At 43.8% G+C, this 15,931-nt stretch overlaps 1 protein-coding gene across 4 annotated transcripts in view; it reads right to left on the bottom strand.

Annotated features, from left to right (window-relative positions):
- Positions 1-10,508: 10,508 nt before the first annotated feature.
- Positions 10,509-15,931, bottom strand: part of TRIT1 (tRNA isopentenyltransferase 1) — a 181,590-nt gene continuing 176,167 nt past the window's right edge. For all 4 annotated transcript variants that reach the window (XM_085648343.1, XM_085648342.1, XM_085648341.1 and 1 more), the window contains one exon: positions 10,509-14,771. The gene's annotated coding sequence lies outside the window, so the exon portion shown is untranslated. The remainder of the gene's footprint in view (positions 14,772-15,931) is intronic.

Below are 15,931 nucleotides of genomic sequence, written 5' to 3'. Positions count from 1 at the left end.
AGCGCGAGAGAAAAAGCGCGCGAGAGAAAAAGAGCGCGAGAGAAAAAGAGCGCGAGAGAAAAAGAGCGCGAGAGAAAAAGAGCGCGAGAGAAAAAGAGCGCGAGAGAAAAAGAGCGCGAGAGAAAAAGAGCGCGAGAGAAAAAGAGCGAGAGAAAAAGAGAGCGAAAGAGAGCGAAAGAGAGCGAAAGAGAGCGAAAGAGAGCGAAAGAGAGCGAAAGAGAGAGAGAAAGAGAGAGAGAAAGAGAGAGAGAAAGAGAGAGCGAGGGGAAGAGAGAGAAAATAACAACCAGGTAGGCCATGCATCTGAATTCAAATGATTACAATAAGTCATAAAGAATTGTAATAATACCCCAAAAAGACGCAACTAAGATGGACCCAAATAACAAAAATATATTTTAATACTAAGTTTCAGGTGGTCCACTGCAAGTAGACAGCGAGAGCTGAAAGCAAGCTACGCACACCATTTGAGAAGATCCTCCACAGAATGTTCTCCTTTATGCCAGTGTTTCAATTAATTGTTGGGTTCCAAGAACGAGTGAGACAACTAAGATAATGTCCACCATGCTGTCATACTTCACCCAATTGCTAAGCTACTGAAAAGGTATACATTATTTATTGCCCAACCTACCATAGGAAACAGCTATTCATGCACACTGCATTATTTATTATTTAAAATATTTATAAAGCGCGACTGTCACCTGGCAGGTATCCTGGCGCTGGTAGCTACTCCTGTGGTTTATTGACGGGGGTGAACTGGGCTGGCCGAATTTTTATAGGGGTGGAGGAAAGAGCCATGTTTTGATTCGTTTCCTGAATGGGAGGAGATGAGAGATTTGGCGAATGTAGACAGGTAGACTGTTCCATAGCTTGGCTGCAGCTACTCTGAACGATCTTCCTCCCATCCTGGCCTTCTTACATCTGGGCACTCTCGCAAGGCAGGCAGTTGTGGACCTGAGTGTTCTGGTGGGGGTGTACCAGGAGAACAGACGTTGAAGAGGTCTTGGTCCTACTCCATGTAGTGCCTTGAAGACCAGGCAGAGGGCCTTGAAGGCAATGCGTTGCCTCAAAGGCAGCCAATGCAGCTCGGCCAGTGCGGCGGTGGCCGAGGATCTCCTGGTCCATCCAAGAGCCAGTTTGGCTGCTGCCGACTGGACTCGTTGGAGTCTGTCCAGTAGTGTCGCAGGAGATTCAAGCAGCAGGGCGTTGCAGTAGTCAAGGCGACTGAGAATAGTACACCTGACTACTAGTGCTCTGGCGGAGGGTGGAAGTAGAGGCAAGACTTTGCGCAGTGAGCGCATAAGGCCAGAGCAAGTAGCGACTGTTCTTGAGACCTGCGTTTCCATGCTCAATTGATGGTTTAACATGACGCCCAGGTTGCGAACAGTGGTAACTGGTGGGGGGTTGTTGGAGTTTTCCGGGGGCCAGAACTCAGCGGGCAGAGGGCGGGCTATGCGACTCGCAGGGCAGAACATCACCTCGGTTTTCGAGGAGTTGAACTGAAGTGAGTTCCGGTGCAACCAGCTTGCCGTGTCTCGTAGACAGTCATGGAAGGCTTGCAAGGGGATGGAGTCTTCGCCTTCCCAAGAGAGAAGGAGCTGGGTATTGTCCGCATAGTTTACTGTGGTCATGTTATGCGATTTGATTAACGTGACCAGAGGTTTTAAGTAAACATTAAAAAGAATCGGACTGATAGAGGAACCCTGGGGAACACCGTGAGGGACCGGGGAGAAAACCGATTGGAAAGGGGGGAGGGAAACGGCCTGTTTTCTGTCACTAAGGTAGGAGTGAAACCAGATCAGGGCCGTGCCGTCGATCCCTGCCTCTCTCAACCGCTCGAGCAGGATCCTATGATTGACAGTATCGAATGCGGCAGACAGGTCAAGTAAAATCAGGGCCACGGCTTGGCCCCTGTCTGCGCGCATTCGAAGCTCCTCCATGGCCGTGAGCACCGCGGTTTCAGTGCCATGGGCTGGGCGAAACCCAAATTGGAATTCGTCCAGAAAATGGTGCTGCTCGAGATGACTTGAGAGGCATTTACTGACCCAGCGTTCGAGCACCTTCACCGGGAAAGGCAGGAGTGATATGGGGCGGAAATTGGACAGACAATCTGGGTTTAGCGTGGGTTTCTTTAGCAGCAGGGTTATAAGCGCTTGCTTCCAGGAGCGGGGAACGACGCCGCAGCTCAGGGATGGATTACAAATCATCCGGAGAGTGTGAAACAGTTCGTGCCCACAAGTTTTCCATATTTTCGGAGGCAGAGGGTCAAGGGGGGATCCGGAAGTGATGCCCTGTGCGACTATTTCAAATTCTGTTTGAGAAATAAGAGGGAAAGCCAGTAGTTTATTCGTGGGAGGACAGGCTGACCTCAGATTCAGGAATAGTGGGGTTGATTTCAGGGAGGGTGGGAAGAGTGGATGACGGGGACGTTGCCAGATTATTGATGATAGTCTCAATTTTGTCAGTAAAAAACTGAGCGAGGCTATCACAAAGGGGCTGAGAAGGGGGGATGGGGTTTTTGACGCAGTCAGGGTGTAGGATATTGTCCAGAATCTGAAATATACTTTTTGGACTGTTGGCCGCATTGGTAATAGTAGAGCAGTAGTAGTTCGCTTTACTCTCTGCAATAGCGGACTTGAAGTCACGGAGTGCCTTCTTCCAGAGGGTTTTATTATTGTTGCAGTATCCGTGTCTCCACTTTCTCTCAGCTTGTTTGCAGGCTGACTTGAGGGTTTTCAAAGAGTCGTTGTACCAGGGAGCCGGAGCTCTACCTTTCGGTTTACAGAGTTTAAGAGGGGCAGCAGAGTCCGCAAGGGAGGTGATTCTCGAGCTAAAGGATCTATAGTTATCTTCCACCGAATTGGTAATGGCGAAACTGTCCTCCACCTCGAAGATTCTGGTGGAGGTGCTGAGTTTTTCTAACGCATTCCAGTTTCGGTACGAGAATTGTGGGGGCGGGTGGGATTTGGGTTTGCTTGTTGTGGCATTATTGATGTAGAGTTTAATGAGCGAGTGGTCTGTCCAGCTCATAGGCAGGATGTCGCCTACTTGGGTTAGACCCGGGCTCGAGAAGATAAGATCGAGTCGGTTGCCTGCAGAGTGAGTGGGGTCCTTTATCAGTTGTTGAAGGCCCACACTATCACAGGACAGCCGAAGGTTGTCTAGACCTGTGTCTAGGCTGCCGTTTGGCCAAAGGTTAAAGTCTCCTAGAAGTACTAGTTTACTGTGAGAGGTTGCCATGTTGGTGATAGTCGTGAGGAGTGCTTGCTGTTGCGAGAGAGAGAAAAGGGCCCCAGGTGGGCGGTAGCAAATGATTACCGTAAAGGTATCTCCTTGATGGCAGTTTAACGACAAACCAAAGAGCTCGATTCCGGGTGTCGGATCTATGTCTAAGGTGTTCGTTTGCCACGAGGCTTTGAAGATGACGCCAACTCCGCCACCGCGGCCTTTGGGTCTAGGAAGATGAAGAATATTGAAGTTTGGCGGACAAGCGGCTGCTAGGTCGGTCTCACAGTTTGCATGTGTCCAGGTCTCGGTTAGAAAAAGTACATCTAGATGGTGTGACTCGATAAGAAGATTAATTTCAGTGGCGTGCTTTGGTAAGGATCTTACGTTCAAGAGGCCTCCTACAATTAGGTCCTTGTGTGTGAAGTCAGTTAGTGGAGAGGCAGTCTCTTCGAAGGTGAGCTTACCTTCATGCGCATACCCTCGAAGGTCGATCAAAGCATCCCGAGTGTAGCCGGGGGATGATGGGCTGTACTGGACAGGGTTTGTGGCGCTAGGCGCGTCCTCGTCGCGGACGAGCGCAGACGAGCTTGCCTTAAGCGCGCCTTTGGCGCGCAATCGGCGTGCCCGCTGCGCTCGTCCGCTGCGCTTCCGATTTTGACACATAGTTTATAGTGGTGGCGGGTAGCGTAGGAGGGGGTGTGGCCAACAAGAGGTGGGCGTGGCTGTCGTCTCCCTTCGGCGGTCAATGGCGCCAAGAAACGAGTGGATTCTGAGTCCCAGCAGCTAATATTCAGCTGTTATGGGAGTCAGGAATTGTGCAAAGTCAGGCAAGTATTTTTAAAATCAATACAATACAACAAAGCAGGTTTTAAAAACGATACAACACCTCCCGGCTTTTCGCCTCAGGAGTAGCAGCAATGGAGCAGCGTTCGAGTGCAGCGCGCTCTATTTATGTCTGCGGAGGGGGCGTGGCCAACAAGAGGTGGGCGTGGCTGTCGTCTCCCTTCGGCGGTCAATGGCGCCAAGAAACGAGTGGATTCTGAGTCCCAGCAGCTAATATTCAGCTGTTATGGGAGTCAGGAATTGTGCAAAGTCAGGCAAGTATTTTTAAAATCAATACAATACAACAAAGCAGGTTTTAAAAACGATACAACACCTCCCGGCTTTTCGCCTCAGGAGTAGCAGCAATGGAGCAGCTTTTGAGTGCAGCGCGCTCTATTTATGTCTGCGGAGGGGGCGTGGCCAGCAAGAGGTGGGCGTGGCTGTCGTCTCCCTTCGGCGGTCAATGGCGCCAAGAAACGAGTGGATTCTGAGTCCCAGCAGCTAATATTCAGCTGTTATGGGAGTCAGGAATTGTGCAAAGTCAGGCAAGTATTTTTAAAATCAATACAATACAACAAAGCAGGTTTTAAAAACGATACAACACCTCCCGGCTTTTCGCCTCAGGAGTAGCATGTCAGTTGTATTTGCTGTTAATACACAAGGTTGCCGTATATCGGACAGTATTCGCCCTGCATGGTTCCTGTAACGCTGTTTTTTTGTTGAGCCAGGTTTCATAGGGGAGTAACAGCAACTTCATGGTGAACATGCCTCAACTTGGGTCCATCCTGAGCCTGGAGGATTCAGTGCCTGAACACAGCAGTGCAGGCTCCACATTAAACCACACTTAATGCGCCCTCAGCTGTACCTCATCCGTATAATCATAAAGAAGCGCTCCGGCCCTCACTTTCACCGGAGAGAGACGCTTAGACTGCGCCATCTGCTCACCACCCTCGTGCACACCGGAAGAAACTCGGGACGACGGCTGCAGCACTGTTTGAAGGCACCCCTGAAAGCTGGAGTACCTAGTCAGCTGAAGTACGAAGGTGAGAGAGAAGGGCTGAACTCACGCCAGTTCCGTGGTTGCTGGAGACTGTCGGTTAAACAGGAGGGGGGGAGCGGGGGGGCAGTGTTAGTACCTGAATCTCCATCCAAAGCTGACGGACGGCCTTAAGCTGCCTTGGCAAAACTGTGAACAGTATAGGTGCGCTGGAAACCAGTACAACAAGCACTCCCCATGAAGTTTTCGTTTGCCTTTTTCTGCCGTCCCACTTGGACGGCCTCGCCTGCTATAATGTTTCTTATCTTTATGTGTTTGGTCCCATAAAGATAAGAAACCTTTTACTTCAGAAGGAAAGCAGGCGAGGCCGTCCAAGTGGGACGGCAGAAAAAGCCGAGCGAAAACGTCACCAACAGCTCTTTCCCAATGGCTGGCCGCCGTTTAGCATAAATGGTGACGCCGGTCAATGGGAAAGAGGGGCGGGGCTTAAAGCCCTTTACTGAAAAATCCCCAAAACGTTAAATCTCGCCAGCGAGACTGCGCATGTGCGCAGCCTACGTTAGCAAGACCTAAAAAGGGAGGGAAGAGCGAAATAGGCACAAAGAAATAAGGAACGAGAAAAAATGAGCGAGGTGTGAAAAAACAAAATAGATGAGCAAATAAGAAGAGTAAAAAAAATAAAACACAATAAGTCAGAGAGAATAAGTGACCAAGTTCAAAAGGACACAGTAAGAGAGTGGAAACCAAGTGATAAGGGCACAAAAAAGCAACGATGGCTGAAAAACAAGCAGTCACAAACAGAGCAAAAATAGAGTCAAGAAAAAGGCAACCAGAGAACCAATAGCAATGACAATCAGAAGAGAGTGGAGTAAGTACGAGAGGTGAAAGAGAGAGAGTGAGGGAGCAACAGAGGAAAAGCAGCCGGACAGTGAGATAGGGAGTCTCACATGCACAGCAGCAGTGTCTGGAAGAGCCTTGCCTGGTCAGAGGACCAGGCACATGTACATCCTAAGTAGGGACCAGGAGACTCCTGCTGTACTGGTATCCGAGAGAATGCTGGTCTGGGAATGCTTCCAAATTTACAAAAAGGGCAAACATTGCAGAACTATTTCCAGCACTGTCAGACACAATCATTAATGCTTCAGATGGCCCTCTCAAGAACAACGAACTCTAGAACAGAAACGCCATCAGTAGGATATGCACAATAAACCCACTATGCTACACACACATAAAACATACACACATTTTCGAAATATGCATTAAGGCACAAAGGTAATGTCAGAAACAGGCAGACTTCGCTGCCTTCCTGGTGTACCAGCAGAGCTGCAGAATCCACCCACGAGAGCCGTTACCAGGACTAAAATAAGCTGGGAAAACAGCAGGTTCAAATACTGGAAGTCTTTCACAGTCAATGCCCTTTGGACAAAGGGCAGAAGGAGGAACCAGGAACCAATAAAGACGCCATTATGTCACTGGCCTTTATGCAGAGGTATTTACCAGTTATAAGCAAACAGTGCATTGCCAGATTAAGATGAAGAGAACATTCCTCGGTTAAGCCTCTACCCATCAAGCTTCTTTCATTCGAATGGCACCATGTCTTTTTTGATAAGATTTCTACATTGAAGATATGTTTTTATTTGGGGCTCTTCGGTAGCATACTTCTGTTGTGAGTCCCTGGTGCTGCAAGTGGCTAAGATGACCATCCATATCTTAGGACCTCAGGAGCCATTTTCTGCATGGGTGGTTTGCGGTAGAGAATACAGCTGCAACCACCCCCTTTATAAACAAATGACTGGCTTTCAAAAGCTAAGGCATGAAGTACTGCACCGTTTTTCGATGCTCAATCCTTTCCTATGCTGATGTCACCTCACTGTAGCAACAGTAGGATGGCCTTCTCTTCAGTACACAGACTCAGTCAGGTACTGAATGAACACTAACGAGTCAGCTGTAGATTTAAAGGGCTCTATACTAGACGCGTTGGCTTTTCACAATAGCAGCAGAGCCCTGCCAGGGATCCTTGTGAGCTGCAATGTTGAATTACGAGTCAGACAGGTTGTTGGAGCAGAGAACATTTCTCTCCTGGAGAGCAGTGTATTGCACCAAGAGAGCTCAAAAAGCAAACACCCCTTACCTGACGAACTGGTTTAGTTGGCAAAGTTCAGAACTATGCCAGAGGCCTTTTCTTTGTTAGAACTCAGGAAGTATAAAGATTATACTCCCTCACAGCGATATGCTGCTGCCTGGAACAGGCTTAATGGCCTCATTTCAAGTCTGACTCAGTAGTAAAAGTTTATTTCACAAAACTGATTCCATTAAACTTACAGGCAATAGAACAATCATTAATATACAGTTTCCAGAATTATTATGGCCAGATAAAATCTTTTCAAGCCTATTCCATTGCATCATAAAACCACTTAAAAATGAATAGGAACAATTTCATAACACAGCAAGAAGTAAAAACACATACATGCGCAAAATAGCAACAAGTGGCATGCAACCAAATACTTTGCTTTCCTTAGAAGCCCTACTATGAATAAAAATTGACGCTGTATAGGTTGTTCTTGTTAAAAACTGTCTTTAGTAGTTTAAGATGGCTATTCACCATACTGTAAACTGTGACCACAATACGCTGCCCAGAGACCTTTCAAACATTAATTTGCATGGAAGAGCTACAGGCAGTTGTGCGACGCCTCAGACAGTAATGCCCAACTGATCAAACGTATGAGTAAGAGTTCCAGGTTATAACGAAGGGTAGAGGTTTTAGTTTTCAGGTGGTGGTTAATGTACTACGTTATCGGCCCCTACCAATATCATAGGTAAGGTGGAGGACCTGGGTTCTGAGAAGAGGTACTAGAGTGTAGGCACTAAAGTACAGGGAGTGGTAGGAGTACTACAGTACAGGTAAGCCATAGGCACTACGGTGTACAGAGCTAGTACTAGGATATAGTCAATATAGTCACTGTGGTATAGATAAACTAGCGTATAGTATAGCTCTCTGCTATGAGAGCTACTGTAATTGGCAATGTTTTGTAGCCATGTTGTATAGCAGCGCAAATGCTTGCACTTTTTTCTTTAAAGGTGCATTAGCGCCAGATGCATCATAGTTTATTTAAATTATTATTTTTAGCCATGCTACACAACAGCCAACCTGCTCTACAGCAAGTCTTCAAATCATTCTCAAAGTCAGCAATGCCCATGCTGCACAGCAGGAACACAGGCAACCGCGGAGCCAGTTGTCTAACATGTAAGACATATCGGCTTTGCCAATGCCTGTTTAGGCAGAACACACTCCGTTATCTTGATCCACGGAATAGAAAAGAAAAATGTAACTGGGCAAAAAAATCCTATTACAATGAAAGCAATTGTGTTCATGACTGTCTCAATGAAAATACATTTGGAGGCAGATTACATCTATTGTCACAATAAAAATTCATTTCAAAGGAGAAAAGTGCTTCTTTCCAGTGTGTGTCTCATAGTAAAACACAGCTACAAATGGCAAGATGTTCAACAAGGTCGACAGGGAAGAAGAAAAAAGAAAAGTAGTACCTCATCACAACGCCATCAGCGGAAAGACAGCAATCAAGCTGAAGCAATCAGTACTTGGTCCATGGCCCAGCCGAAAGAAGACACAGTAAAACCAGAACGCGCTGGCCAATTAGAAGGCAGCAAGTGAATGTTAGGCAATGTGCATGCTGCAAAAAAACCCTGTTGCATACAATATCTTGTGCAAGTGAAAGCACATGTAATGCATGCGCTGTCACAGGCGAGATCAGAAAAGGAATTTATATGATCCTGGACAAAAAGGACTTCTGAGAACGCTTTACAAGCATAGACTCAATTTCTTAGGAATGCAATTCATTTGAGAAAAAAGCAGAGTAAAAACGTTATTTTCTTAAAACTTCTCCAGTACAGGCCTCAGAGTACGCTTTTCTCCAAAATCCCACACACTTATGGAGAGTCCAACAATATACAGCTTGAATAGGTGATAAGCCCCTAACAGGGTCTCATTTGATTCCGGTGAATAAAGTGAGAAATATGGGGTTTTTAGGAGGTAGAAATGCAAATGCTAATGCTCACTGACTGAATTCACACTCACTGACAATGTTCTTTGACGACTTGTGCACCATCTTACGCTTGAGGCGCCACACATCTGATGCCATAATCATAGGACCCAGCGTAGGCAATGCTAATTTTTCCGGTTTTGTAAGAGTCTGTCGGTGTGATCTTGGTGTAAATCATCTTCTCTCTCAGTATTCTGTTAAAAACTCTTCGCTGGAGTCTTGGGTAACCATGACAGAGTGCAATGTCATGTGTGGTACATCAAACTCAGTGTTAAACAAGCTCAGCAGATCTGAGGGGAAAGCTGAAGACCTATTATCGAAAGGGTAGTTAGCATGGCACTCTGAACCTCAGTTTTCTGACAGTACAAGCATACTAGCTATAAGAATTGGAGAGGCTTCTCACCTTGGCACAGTTTGTGCAACAATCTTCCTCTTGGTAAATGCTTAGGAGAGTAATGGCAAAGAAAGACTCACAGGAAGTAAGAGAAGGTAACACCCCGAGAATTCCACCGTACATTTTAGACAGGATCACACAGGTAGAGAGATAAGTGTAGACAATATTCAAACTCAACAAAGGAGTAAAGCACAAAAGTACTAAGAAAACGGTAATGGCGCAACCTCCAAATGACAGCCCTGTATAGCCCAAGTGGCAACTACAACAGTCAAAAAATCTTCAGAAACAATTAGATCATTTTATGTATTATCTGACACAAAGTATTTTTTTTTCAAATCTTTTAGAAACATACTAGACAAATAAAGGAAAAGAGTCTTACTTTCTCCACCATGGACTTCATCCTTGAACTGATAAACATAAAAACACCCCCAACCAAGGTGTGGAAATAGAGAACACTTAGAACATTTTTACATTTGTAAAGTATTTTTACATAAACATCTTTGCAATATATTACATAATTGAGGCAACTGGAAAAAAGAGATTACACTATTAAATACGTTTGTCTGAAATGTCCACTCCAATTATCCCCAATAGAGATAAACAAAACCAAAAACTAAAGCATACACACATCCCACTTACATACAATTTTTACATTGTAACGGATCTCAGTTCTCCACAGCCCTAGAATGCATCGTAGGGTCATGTAGTCTTAGGAGATACTCATGGGCGAAACTAAGAACAGGTCACTTATTTTCCATCATGCCATTTGCACTGCTATTCATAAATATTAGAATACAATATCATCCATTCCCTTTACTCAGTATGTGGGTAAAAGAGGTATGAAACCTTATGAGCTTAGTTATAGTTATAATCAAAGCTGTAAAGTTTTACAAAGTTGTGGTGGCCGAGCTAGCAGTGGTTTCTTTGCATGTTTTTGAGAGTGAGGTAGCTGCATTGCCCCGTGTCATATAGGTGTTCTGTTTCCCCAGGAAAAGAAGTGTATGTAAGCTTCTTTTTTTTTTTTTTTTTTTTTTTAGATGAACTATAGTGTGGTTATATTCATAATTCAAACAGCTGTTTTGATGTACCTATCCCTTTAGTTTTACAAACCAAACAAATCAGAGGTTTTGTTTTTTGTTATTATAAAAAGAGCTTTCTGCTGAACTGGTCAGATTCAGGAAGAAAGTCGGCATTAAAAGGTCTGTTTAAAGTAAAAATCTGATATGACTTTTGGATGAGTATTTAAGAGTACCGTGTACATCATGGTCACACAAAGCCTCAACCTAACCGAAGCGAGCTGAATTTCAGGACGTACTGCAGGTTCAACACATGAATTGGTTTGAATGTAGGGTTCTGAGTTGTAATTTCCATTGAGATAGTATTTAACCCTAAACAAACAGGCTTCCTAGACTTCCAATAACTTTTAATCACTTAAATGGAGGAAAAAAAAAGACTCCTGAGAAGGACACTTACAATAAATAGAGAAGATAAGCTGGTTTATTCTATTCCTAACATATCCGTGGATCAACCTGTGGCTGCAACAAATGTAATATTCCCTTGCACTTGAAGATGTATATGTTTGCTGAAGGACACTTCAAATGCAAATCAATTGTCTGAGGCACGCAAGAGCAAGGCAGTGCAGCTCAGTGAAGGAAACATCCAGTTATGATTGCTTCCTAACATTCTTGTTTGGAAATTCAGCCTGCAGGTTCTTGTGAAAGAAGAATTAGGAGGTCTAGTGTAGCCAGAGGAGAGCAATACGGATCTGTGCTGCTTCAACTTTGTCACCTTCAAGAGGAGAGCAATTAGGGAAAAGGCATACAGATAGCTTCTGATCAGTCTATGAAATAGACAAACCTGTTTCACAGACTGCACTCTAGAAGCCTGAACAGGAGTTCTCAACAAATTGTGTGTGGCTGCAGAAATCCTCAAGCATAATCAGCACGTAGTCATGCTCTTTCAAGAGTTGTCCGCTTAGCTTGTTTAACCGTTGCTGTGTTTGAGATTTTGCATCAAAGGCCAGTGTCAACTGATCACTACTCCTGCGGACTTTGTGCTAATTATCTGGACAAATTCCTTCATTAATGTTGTTTTTCTTAGTGAAGAATATAGACAGTGAATTTCTCTTGACATTGAAATTTTTGCCCAACACTCTCTATAAAAGAGAAATCCATCCTATACCAGCATTTCAGGAGAAGTTTCTATAACCTGACTGGTTAGCACGGAATTCCAAAACATGAGGTTTTAGCATTGATTTTAAAAAAGTAGTACAGTTTTGCCTTTGTAATGATAATTGTAAGAAATTGGATTATTTTGGGTGGGTGACTACCCTGCTCAAGTAACCATCACAACCTTTTTAAGGGTGAACCCTCAAAGTCACAGAGGCTCAACCCCCTGGTAACTATGGCACAGTCAGAAAGGCTTAACTTAGGGCAATGTGTAAAGTATTTATGCAGAATCCCAAAAAAAGTAGAAATAAAAAACAATGAAAATCCCAAACCACATTAGAAAACTAGTGTAAAATGTAATGAACAAAATGAGAACAATATGACAAAATTCCAATAAGGGGAAAGGGATACTCACTTTTTTAAAGGTTTGAGTAGGAACAGCAACAAGAGGCATAAAGTACCAATGATAGTCAATGGTTGCGGTAGACTAAGACATAGGTGCAATTTGATGCTGACCGCAAGGGAAAGTGGGTCAATACAGTGACCAAGTTCAACCAGGACTATGTCTTCTGACTTTAGTACTTTAAGTCCCAATCCACCACAGGAATACACTTCTAAAGTCCTTCAAGACCTCAGGGATTACCGAGAGGTCAGCCTCTTGATCATGGGAGCCCACTTCTATGTCTTGGGTACAAGAGAGAGTAGGCCCAATCCTTCAGGGCTCTTCTTGGGTAGCAGGCAGCAGGTTCTGTACTCTTCTAATCTTCCTCATGTACAGCAGTGTTCAGAAATGGAGAAGCCACATTTATGAATGGCACGGGGGAGGCAATTCACACCTTTTTCACAATTATTCCAATACTGGCTAGCAGAAGTGGGAGAGCAATTTTAGCCTCCATGAACTTAAGGCAGGGAAAATTTAACTTTCTAAAAGTTACTCTTCCCTAAAATGTTTTAAAAATCAGACTGCACCATTGCATTGGATTTTTAACAACTGTTAAAATAGTTGTTCATTTTTCTAGCTAATCCCATTACTGAGATACAGTATTAGGATTTGTAATTTGCACGCTGGGTTTCTACATAGACAGCTAGGTTTTTCACAGTGAAAACTAGCTTTTGGGTGTCTAGTAATATTTAAAATTGAGGTTTTGCCCAATCAGAAGGGTTTGACAGGTTGAACTGCAGTTTTGCCCAGTCAGACTACATAGGGTAGTCCTAAATCCATGTTTTAACCTGTCAATTTGGCAGATGGTCACAATAGGTGCTGAAGTCCACTAGTGACATTTAAATTACAGACCCCATCGTACATTTTGTATCAAATACTAGCGACTTATATGAATGATGTATTTACCAATTTCATCACATTGAAAGGAAGAGCACATACACTTTACTTCTGGTTAGAAGGGGTGAAGTTCTCAGAATTCTATAGCCATCAAAAATAGTCAAGGCAAAAATCTGGGGGTACACCACAGAAAAAAAAAAATGGTCATTTCTACAACTGTGATTACAAAAAAAAGTTATGCAGCAATTCATACCATACTTGTGACAGTTTCTGTTTTAGCTGTGAGCAGCCAGGCTTTTCGCGATGCTGTGACCTCTGTGTTTCTAAACCTATTAGTGGGAGAAACGTCTACACCGTGAGCTGGGCCTCCTCCAATTCGACCCACTTCATCTTCTACTTAGTTTTTTCATTTTCTGGACCTCATGTGCATGACAAAGCACGTCTCCACAGAAAAATACATCTGGCATGTTTTACTGTGTATTAGGGGTTAGCAAATTACAGTGCAACCAAGAGAAGTGCCAGGATACCCTCCCGGGTGATAGTGGGCTCTAAAAATCTGCATAACATAACCTCAGGAACAAAATCAATAACCGTGCACCGACTGCTCAGCAACTGGGTCAACTAAAACAGAGTAATCATCCTCTTCCCTTAGGATCTATTACATTCCTTCCTGCAATTCCTTTGAAGAGGACCTGTAGAATGATCGATGGAATTCCAGCAGGGAAGGTTCTAGTGACTGTGGTACTAGCCACCTGAAGGAACCTTGCTCTTGTAGAGGATTGAAAGTCAACCCAACAAACTTGATAAACAGAACATCTTGCCAACAGTTGAAACAATTCGAGAATCTGCAGGGTGGGGATTCTCCAAAAACAAGGGGTTGTCGTCTGAATAATTGAATTGAATGTCCTTGCTCGATTCTGAAGCTCTGAGAGAATGGTATAAGGAACACCTTCATTGTGGCTTTAAGGAGCCTGGGAAAGTATCAGTATTTAACATCCTCACAATTCTGTTATTGACCACCTATATGGTCACAATAGCACCAACCATAGAGTCTATTAAATTCAGCAAACTGAGGAGATGCTGCTGATCCAGTCCCAGAACTGCAACTTGGCTGTGAAATGTCTGAACTAGATCCAGAAAGTTGCAGGTGTCCATGAAAAATATTTTTGTATGGAGATACTGCGCCTGTGTGTTTTTTCCCGAAGGAAACTAAGGCTACTGCCCTAATACTCCATTGTGGAGGAGGCACCATTATGTGGAGTGGTTAAGTTACCATTATGAGTTATATCTGTTGAGCTGCTGTGTGAGTCAATCCTCTAGGGGGAAATGGAGGTGGTGCATTTGGGATCTCTGTATATGAGTTCTCAAGCTCAGATGTTTGGGAGACTATTTTGTTTCTTCCAATTTATGAACTCTGACATTAGTCTGGGTGCAGGGACTGTTCTCAAGGTTGAGTGACTGCTCAATGGAGTAAGATGCTTCAGTATCCAGGCTCTCAAAGGTGAAGATCAAGGTAATGAAGCTTTTCAAGTCAAGAAACACCTCAACAGTGAAAGAGATAATCTAACACTGTCAAAATGTCGAAAAAGAGCAGGAATAACTGCTCCCCCAGCTTCTCGGAGGGGTCCCAACATATTGATATATTGAATTGCACATAATTCTGAGCTGTAGAATAACCACACATTTCTCTTTAGCCGGAGTCAGCTCCTGAGCTGGAAGGTACATTTCAGTAACCTTGAGGGGCCAGCTTAGACCTGAGATGAACTCCATCTTAGTCTTTCAACCTTGTCAGGGCGTACAGCACACTCCTCAATGGTGCAAGAATCTGGAAGACAAAGCACACAGAATGTGTTGGTCCTTTCAAGACTTCCATCAGAACAAATATCCAGGACAGTGGTTAAGTGGACAGACATTCAAATAAATCACCAACAAAAAAAACCTTTCATCCAAAAACAATTTAATGTTGAATACAGGCCTAAAGAGGCCAGCTCAGTTCATAGACAATTGCCTCTCAAAGCAGAAAAATTAAATTAATGAGTGGTGCATTGTGAGACTAGTGGAGCAGCATTTGGATTGCTTAAAGGAGCACTGTTAAAACTTTGTTTTTTAATCTTTTTGGGAGAAAATTGGGATATGCTTTTTGCACAAATTTATTTGGAGTCAAATTCTATTTACAATTGGACAGACCTAAAAGCGTATCAATGTCATATATGAAACGTTGAGTCAGGAGCAAGTACACAAGTGCAATAATTCCAGTGTTCATGAATATTAAAAATCCCATGATGGAGGACAGACAATTAAGGGCATATTACTTTACAGATTGTACCCAAACACCACTGTGTGTCTTCGGCTAATATAGTTTTATTTGTTTACATGAATGTAAATTCAAATAATACTGGCTGGCTGATGTCGGTGCTCTTGATTAATACCATGGCCATTGCAATGAGGTAATCGGGGATTTAACTTGTAGACGGAAAAGGGCCTTAACTGACAGTTTACAGAATTTTACGATGTAATTTTCAGGCTCTAGGTTAGGAGTCACTCCCCTCATAAAACTCAAGTTTCGACTGATGGCACTCAAAGCTTGAGGTAACTTGTCTCTCTGTAAGTGAGAATACCCCGCCAGATTAGCACAACTAATTCTGGCATAAACAGGAAACGACCCTGAAAACGCATGCTTTCTACTCAGTAGGAGGCTGAGGAAAAATGGTCCTCACAAGAGGAGCATAATTTAATTCCTAACAAAAAATACAACAATATAGAACATTCATGCAAAAGAAAGAAATAAAAAAATGTATATATTATATATATATCTGCCTAAATATTAACTATTTTTTGTTTAACCAACAAGTATACCATCAGACAAGAGGAGTAGCTATGGGGGCAAGCTTTTCGCCTAGTTACGCTTGCCTCCATATGGGGTGGTGGGAAGAACTCATACTGAATGTAAAGTTCATTGATGTCCTTTCAAACAACATCTTTGTT

This window comes from Triturus cristatus, chromosome 3_2 (genome assembly GCF_964204655.1).
Source record: "Triturus cristatus chromosome 3_2, aTriCri1.1, whole genome shotgun sequence".
NCBI classification, from domain to species: domain Eukaryota; kingdom Metazoa; phylum Chordata; class Amphibia; order Caudata; family Salamandridae; genus Triturus; species Triturus cristatus.
Note: the sequence above shows the minus strand (reverse complement) of the source record. Positions and strands in the feature narration are given on the sequence as shown.